Below are 8,906 nucleotides of genomic sequence, written 5' to 3'. Positions count from 1 at the left end.
AGTCACTCTTACAAGGGTTACTCTACTTGGCTTTAGGGAAAGGGAGACAATTAAAATAAAAGCAATAAATTGATGGTTCTATGGCTAGGAGGGGCAAAGCCAACACATACACTAGCCATGAACCTTGAGGGAAAGGGATAGCAATAATGTAAAGACTGAAAATAAAAATCCTAAATTAAGAAAGAAAGGGTATTCAGAAGAGGGAATGAGAGGGGGGAGAGAAGAGTACTGAAGGAGCCTACTTACTTGAATCAATGCTTAAACTTGAAAAAAAAAATTGCTTCACGGCTCGTGATCTTGTCACCTAGATCTAAGCCTAGAACTATAACTTAAAAAATTACAACTCAATTGCATAAATCATAAACATAAAAAGGCTGAATAAGAATAAAAGAGTGCTTGCATTAATTGACATAAAAAACTATTACAAAAGTGATTAAAGCAAAAATAGAGAAGAACTAAAACTAAAGAGTGAGGGAGAGAGAGAGCAACTAAAAAAAAAACTAGAAGAAGAATGAATTGTCTCTCCTCATCTTACATGAGTTGTATTTATAGGGAATGGGGAGGTAGGGTAACAAATTTCTCTTTCCTAAAAGAGGAAAACCCACAATTGATAGTAAGATCTTTTGAGTCCAAAAGTGCTAAGATGGAGGAGAGAGAAGAGAGAAATAAATTTGGAGAAATTTCCTATAATTTTTTTGTTTATTTTCTTTCTTTTTTTTCTAATTTATTTTTCTTCTCTTTCTCCCTCCAAGGGACGATTTTCTTCTTGCTTTGTGTGATTTGGACAATATTTTGGTGATGATGTGGAGGAGAGAAGATTTGGACAATCTTTATTTCTCCATTTTTTTTTCTTTCCTTTTTTTTTTTCTTCTCTTCTTGCGCAGGAACCCTTCCACGATTTTCCTTGCTTCTAATTTGATGTGGAAATCCGCTCCATGCCCTTAGTGCTTTAAGTGAGTGAAAAGCAGAAAATCTTCAACAAAATTTTCTAAAAAAAACAACCATGAGATTCGAACTTGAGACCTCTTGGTGAGGTAGGGAATTTTGCACACCATAGCTCGCCAACTACACTAGGTAGTTGTTGTTACCAAAAATGAATCTTCAATCACTTAAGGATGTGGTCCATCAATCCTTGTTGGCATTTGGAGTATTCTTTGTGCCTCTGAGACAATTGCAAACGGGCTGGTTCTGCATCTCGGTTCAGTTCTGATCCATTATTCTCTTTCTGGCCTGAAAAGAATAATCACTTGTATGAGTAACCAAACGAATGCGTACTTTTAATTGGACACGTCCATTTTGCTCAGAATTTTGTTCTCTTCGCAACCATGAAAAGAAATAGGACCTCTTTACGTGTAAAATTGGAGATATAGCACCCGATAGTCCTTAAGGCCTTGAAAATATAAAACCTGCAAAAAGAGAGTAAAACCCAAGCTAGCTCCATTCTAAATATGTAAAATGCATGTTTTACTACCCTAGATTTCACACATAAATGTGCTCATCAGAATTCCCCCACACTTAGACTTTGCTAGTCCTCGAGCAAAACAAAAAGAAAAAGAATAAATACAGAAAACCTAACTCACTTTCGTAGGAATCACGGTTGCACTTAGCATGTGCAATAAGCCTTTTAACCCTTAGGTCACCCCTAGTGGACGAGTTGTGTCTCGTGGGTATTTGCAGTGAATATACACCCAAAATTCAAAATAAACAAATCCTAATCTTGGCTAAAGGTAAGGCTCATACCGATCCGGAGCAAAGATAATTTCTCTTACAAGGGACCCCCACACTTGAACTTTTATTACCCTTTATGAATTCCAGGCACTATCAAATTTCTTAATTTGGAACTCACCTTGTCTCTTCTAAAACATCCTTATCTTAAGGTAAAACCACTTTGAAGAAATAGGGAACCAATGACTAAGGCGTTGGAGTGTTTTTGACCAAACATGTTACCAAGCAATAATGACATTTGCACATTTTTTTTCTATTTTTTTTTTGAATAATAAACTCTATTCTACTCCACTACTTTTGGCCTGAATGACATGGTGGAGCAAACACCAGACACCCAAGTTACTATGTAGCTTCGCTTTTGCATATGCCCATAAAGGCAGTGATGCTAGAGTTACTTCAGAAGTTTCCTCCCAAGGAATTTTGATCAAAACACCACGCTTCCTGAGGCGCAATGCCCTGTCTAGTTCCAAAGGAATCAACTCTTATTCTTCTTTATACCACATTTCTCATTTCATTTAAAATTGTGCATTTATCAACCTATGCCAAATTAAAAAGAAGGTCTCAACTCCAAATCAAAAGTACAAGGAACCACAGACTTACATATGATCCATCACCATAAAATAGGGGTCTCTTATTTTTCAAAAGAAAGTCCCATCTCAAGACACATGCTTGTTTCTTTCTTCTCAACAGGGTTTTTATACGTTCAAAATGGGTACCTTAGTCAAAACTTTTATTTTCATACATCAAGAAACCGAATGGTATAATCATTACCCAAAAGCCAAAGTAGGACTTCATCCTTAGCAAGCTCAAAAATAAAAAGAAAAAAAAACACAAAACAAAGTGAAAAAAGAAAAAAATTGGTTTCCCTCCCCCACACTTAAATCATGCAATGTCCTCAATGCACGGAAAGAATTAAAAGCAAAGACAATGCAAGGGGTCATACCTGATTAAAAGTTAGTCATCAGTGTAAAGAGGTTCATGGAGATCTATGACCTCTTCACTACTAGTATTAGGAAACTCGAAGAACGGTTTCAAACGCTGACCATTAACCTTTGAAATTACCCCTGTTCCTGGATTCAAAATCTCCACAGCCCCATGGGGATATACATTATGGACAATAAAAGGGCCATCCCATCGGGATCTAAGCTTACCAGGAAAAGATGCAATCGAGAGTTGTACAATAAGACCTTATTACCAATTGTAAAAGATTTACGCAGAATGTGTTTATCATGGAAAGCTTTGGTCTTTTCCTTGTAAATCCTAGAACTTTCATAGGCATCATTCCTAAGTTCCTCCAACTCAGATAGTTGGAGCCTACGATGAATTCCCGCATCAGAAAAATCAAAGTTGAGCTTCTTGATGGCCCAAAAGGCCTTATGCTCTAACTCAAATGGTAAGTGACAAGCTTTCCCATACACCAAACGGTAGGGAGACTGGCCAAGGTCAGTCTTGAATGCAGTCCGATGGGCCCACAAGGCATCAATGAGCCTAATGGACCAATTCTTACAGTTAGGATTAACAGTTTTCTCTAAGATTTGTTTGATCTGCCTATTAGACACCTCCACTTGGCCACTAGTTTGGGGGTGATAAGGGGTAGATAACTTATGGGTGATCCCATACTTTTTCATTAGGGCCTCAAAAGGCCGATTACAAAAATGAGTACCCCTATCACTAATTATTGCACGTGGTGCACCGAAGCGGGAAAAAATGTTCTCTTTGAGAAACTGGACCACCACTTTGTGGTCATTAGATTTACAAGGTATGGCCTCTATCCATTTAGAAACATAATCAACGGCCAAAAATATGTACAAATTCCCAAAGGAATTAGGGAATGGTCCCATAAAATCGATGCCCCAAACATCAAAGATCTCAACTACCAAAATAGGGTTGATGGGCATCATGTTCCTCTTATTAATACGGCTAAAAGACTGACAGACAGGGCAAGCCTTGCAAAAATCAAAAGCATCTCGGATTGGAGAACCAAGATGCAAAAATCAAAAGAGTGGGTCAATTAAATCCGCATTGGAGAACCTTTGCGGCAGTCTTCTTAGGTCCAAAGTGTCCACCACATGCATGATTATGACAAAAAGAGAGAATGAAATGTTGCTCATGATCAGGAACACATCGTCGAATAATCTGATCTGGACATATCTTAAACAAATAAGGATCATCCCAGAAAAAGTGCTTAACTTGGGAATGAAACCTATACTTATCTTGAGTGGACCAGTGATCCGGAGTCACACTTGAAACTAAGAAGTTGACAATGTCAGTAAACCATGGTTCACTGGACATTGTAAATAATTGTTCATCTGGAAAGTTCTCGTTGACTGGAGAATCAACAGTCAAGGAATTGGAAAGCCGGTATAAATGGTCTGCAACTAGGTTTTCAACTCCTTTCTTATCCCTAATTTCTAAATCAAACTCTTGCAAAAGTAAAACCCACCTAATGAGACGGGCTTTGGCATCCTTCTTCTGAACTAGGTATCTAAGGGCAGAATGATCAGTATACACCACCACATGTGAACTAACTAAGTAAGACCGAAACTTTTCTAATGCAAACACAACAACTAAAAATTCTTTTTCAGTGGTTGTATAATTGAGTTGTGCATCATTTAAGGTCCTATTAGCATAGTAAATGACAGCGGGCAACTTATTAATCATTTGAACCAAAACTGCTCCTATGGCAAAATCCGAAGCATCACACATCAATTTAAAAGGTTCAGTCCAAACAGGTGGTTGAACAATGGGTGCATTGGTCAACTCCTTCTTAAGTTGTTTGAAGGATTCCAGGCACTCTTTAGAAAACTCAAAAGTTTGATCTTTGGCAAGTAATGAAGTGAGAGGTTGGGCTAACTGACTAAAGTTCTTAATAAACCTTCTATAGAAGCCTGTCAGAAAGGACCGAACATCCTTAACAGATTGAGGAGGTGGTAAATTATCAATTAAATCCACTTTGGCTCTATCTACCTTAATTCCCTCCTTGGATATTACATGGCCTAAAACAATACCAGATTTAACCATAAAATGACATTTCTCCTAATTTAAAACCAAATTCTTAGATATGCACCTTTTCAAAACTAGGGAAAGATGATGAAGGCATTCAGAATAGGAATTTTCATGAATTGAAAAGTCATCCATAAATACTTCTAAGAATTTTTTGACCATGTCAGAAAAGATGCTCATCATGCATCGTTGGAACGTAGCAGGGGCATTGCAAAGCCCAAAGGGCATATGCCTGTAAGCAAATGTTCCATATGGGCATGTAAAAGTGGTCTTATGTTGGTCTTCTAAAGCAATTGGGATTTGATTATAGCCGGAATATCCATCAAGAAAGCAATAGTATTCATGTCCAGCTAACCTCTCTAACATCTGGTCAATGAATGGAAATGGGAAGTGGTCCTTCCAGGTTACCACATTTAACTTCCTGTAGTCTATGCACACTCTCCAACCTGATTGGACACGGGTTGGAATTAGTTCATTATTGGCATTGGGAACTACAGTCACCCCAGACTTCTTAGGCACTACGTGAACTGGGCTTACCCATTGGCTGTCAGAAATAGGATAAATTATTCCATGATCCAAGCACTTTAGGATCTCTTTCTTAATGGCTTCCATCATCACTGGGTTAGCTCTTCTTTGGGGTTCTGTGGATGGTTTGGAATCCTCCATAAGATGTATATGATGTTGCACAATGGAAGGGCTTATACCCTTGATATCAGCCATGGTCCAACCTAGGGCTTCCTTATTATCTTTTAACACTTTAAGTAACTCCTCTTCCTGGCTAGAAGTCAAATTTGAAGAAATTATTACAGGAAGAGTCTGGTCAGGCCCTAGGAAAGCATACCTCAAATTAGATGGCAACTCCTAAAGATCTAGCTTAGGGGGCTCAACTATGGAAGGTTTGGGAATGGATCTGGAAAGGGGTCCTAAGGGCTCCACAAGTGTGTGAAGACTCAAGACTTCAGAAAAGAAATTTTCACTGTCATCATCCAACTCATCCATACACTCTTGGAATTCTGAATCAAAATCAATATCAAAGTTGGTAACTAAATCATCAGAAAAATCCAGAAAATCCTCAAGCATATTGATCTCTTCTTCCATAAATGGTTGCTTGCCAATCCTAAACATGTTAAACTCAACATTTTGGTTACCAAAAGATAATCTTAGGAAACCATTCCGGCAATTGATTAATGCATTACTGGTAACCAAGAATGGTCTTCCTAGAATTATTGGGATCTCATTCTTGGTTGAGAAGGGCTTAGTATCAAACACAATGAAATCAACAGGGAAAATAAATTCCCCCACCTTTAGTAAGACATCCTCAACCATCCCTTTAGGAATCTTAACAGACTTATCTGCCAACTAAAGAGTAGTTCCAGTGGCTTTCAATTCTCCTAATCCTAGCTGCTTGTACACATGGTAAGGTAAAAGATTCACACTTGCGCCAAGGTCAAGTAAGGCATGCTCAATATAGGTGTTGCCTATGACATAAGATATGGTAGGGCTCCTTGGATCCTTATACTTGGCTACTATAGGCTGAGTAATTATGGAACTAATGTTACCTGCCATGAACGCCTTTTTGGGCACACTAGTGATACATTTGTGAGTACATAAATCTTTCAGTACCTTTGCATAGGCGGGGATCTGGGATATGGGATCCAAAAGAGGGATGTTCACTTCCACCTTTTTGAAGACTTCTAAAATTTTATCCATGGAAGCAGTCTTCTTTTTGTGTACCAAGCGATTAGGAAATGGGATAGGATGAACATAAGGACTGTTAGGGATTTGTCCTTGTTCAGAAGAATCATTTTTGGTTTCTTCAACCAAATCATCTTTAGTTTCAGAAAAATCTTTAGGTTCATTAGACGAACCTGGAACAAGAGGCACACTTGTGTCCTCAACTGAAGAAGAGTTAACAGGAGTAATAGATAGGAAAGATTTAGAAACACTCTGTTGGTACTCTCTACCACTCCTAAGGGCATAAACAACATTACATTGGTTAGAGGGCCCTTGTTGGGTCTGACCTTATACTATATTCAGTGGTGCATTAGTTGGTCCTTGTGAACTAACAGGCTGATGATGCCTAGGGTTAGGCTCTGGTTGACTGGGTAAAGTTCCCTTCTCCCTCTCACGCATAATTGAGACAACTTGGGTAAGTTCTCTAGTAAGATTTTGATGGCTTGTCATGAGGAGGGCCATAGTTTTTTCCAAGTCACTTATTCTACTTGCCTCTCCAGTGTTGGTAAACCCAGGGGGTTGCTGATAAGATGATAGGAGAGGGGCCGTAGGAAAACTCGCTTGAGGTCCTACATTTGACCTAGGAAAAGTATTTTGGGAAAAATATTGTTGTGCAAAGGGAGGCCTTTGGGGTCCAGGTTGACCTTGATTATAGAAATTAGAAGGTCCTGCTTGGTTGCCCTGATTCCAAGAGAAATTTGGGTGATTTCTCCATTCTGGATTGTGGGTGTTACTATATGGATTATTCTGGTATAAGGCATTAACACTATCATTAGAAGTGCCCTCAGAGGTGTTGGGGCATTCTTCTATGACATGTCCAGGGGACTGGCACCAAGCACAAATCTTAACCAAATTGACTGATGATGGCTCTCTAGGAACAAAAGCCTCAATCCTCTTGATTAGGCTATCCAAATGGGCTTCCTTGGCTACTATCCCATCCACAAAATATCCTTTTCCTTATGGTTCTTTCACTCTCTTGGGTTGATTCCCACTCACGGGTTTTGTCAGCTATGTCAAGTAAGAATTCCCATGCCTTTCCTTCATCTGTAAAGGATGTGAATCCCTCAGGGCACATAGATTCTATCATTTGTTTAGTTGGGTAATCAATACTCTCATAAATTATTTGACATAAATGCCATAGGTCTAGGCCAAGGTGAGGGCATTCTTGGAGTAGATCCTTGAATCTCTTTATAAGTTTGGAAAATGACTCACTAGGCTTTTGCCTAAACTGAAGGATATCACTTCTAAGCTTATTGGTCTTGTGAGTTGGGAAAAACTTCTTAAGGAAGACAACTATGAACTGTTCCCATGAGGTTATGAAATTTGTGGGTAACCCATACAACCACTTCTTCGCTTGGTCTTTCAATGCAAAAGTGATAAACCTAAGCTTAACAGCATCATCAGAAAGCTGTTGGATCTTAATTAGAACACATACCTCTTCAAATTCCCTTAGAAATAGGTATGCATCCTCAGAGGTCAACCCATGGAAGTGGGGCAACATAGTGATGTATTGAGATTTGAGTTCAAAATTATTGCCCTGGGCTTGTGGTAGAACTATGCAGGAAGGTTGGGCTGTTCTAGCAGGGTAGAACCTATCTTTCAGAGATTTAGGTGAAAGGTTATGCTGTTGGTCTCCCATATTGAAGGGTTTTAAAAAGAGCAAACGTATAGGGTCACTACTTGTTGGATCTCTTCTTTCTAACCGATTCTTAGTATTACGTACCCACCTAACACTCATGCAACAGAAAACTACCCGCAACTAAAGTAAGACAAGTACAAAAGAATGGATAGCAAAACTTTTTTTTTAATGATTTTTTTTTTTGAATTTTTTTTTGAATTTTTTTTTGCATTTTTTATTTATTTATTTTTTGCTTTTTGGGAGCTTACCGACAGGGATCCGGGGTTGCTCAGGTCAATTCCTGAGGTACTGCTACAGGGTAAAACCTGTCTTTATCATACTGTGAAGCATGGCGACCTCCACCGATACAACTATTATTGCAAGTTGTTCTTCTCAGGAATTCAATAAAAGAAAAGGAAAAACAAAACAAAGCAAACAAAACACTCTGATTTACCAAAAGAAAGTGAAAAATAACATGGAACTGTCTCCCCGGCAACGACGCCAAAAACTTGTTTGAAATTCAAAATGTAACCGCAAGTGTACGGATCAGTGTAGCTACGGGTCGAACACAGGGAGAGCAGCCACTTTATTTTTTTATTTCTTTTAATAATGCGAAAGTGGACCGATTAATGGTTGTGATATAATTCTAATTACCGTCCTAAACATATGTATCTAAAATAACGTCCTAACCATTCGTCATCTAAGAATTTAAAGACGCAAGCCACGCAATTAAAATTAAATAAATAAATAAATAACTGAAAATAAACAACCCACGCAATTAAAAATAAATAAATAAATAAATAAAGGGAAAAAATGCTGAAATAAA

General features: G+C 38.3%; 1 non-coding gene across 1 annotated transcript; it reads left to right on the top strand.

Moving 5' to 3' along the window:
• The first annotated feature begins 7,607 nt into the window (after nucleotides 1–7,607).
• Nucleotides 7,608–7,714, top strand: LOC122086774. The gene has a single exon (XR_006142533.1). It is a non-coding gene; the product is annotated as a small nucleolar RNA R71 (small nucleolar RNA).
• Nucleotides 7,715–8,906: the final 1,192 nt, after the last annotated feature.

The sequence above is a fragment of the Macadamia integrifolia genome, chromosome 1 (assembly GCF_013358625.1).
Source record: "Macadamia integrifolia cultivar HAES 741 chromosome 1, SCU_Mint_v3, whole genome shotgun sequence".
NCBI classification, from domain to species: Eukaryota; Viridiplantae; Streptophyta; class Magnoliopsida; order Proteales; family Proteaceae; genus Macadamia; species Macadamia integrifolia.
This window is presented reverse-complemented; position numbering and strand designations above follow the sequence as displayed.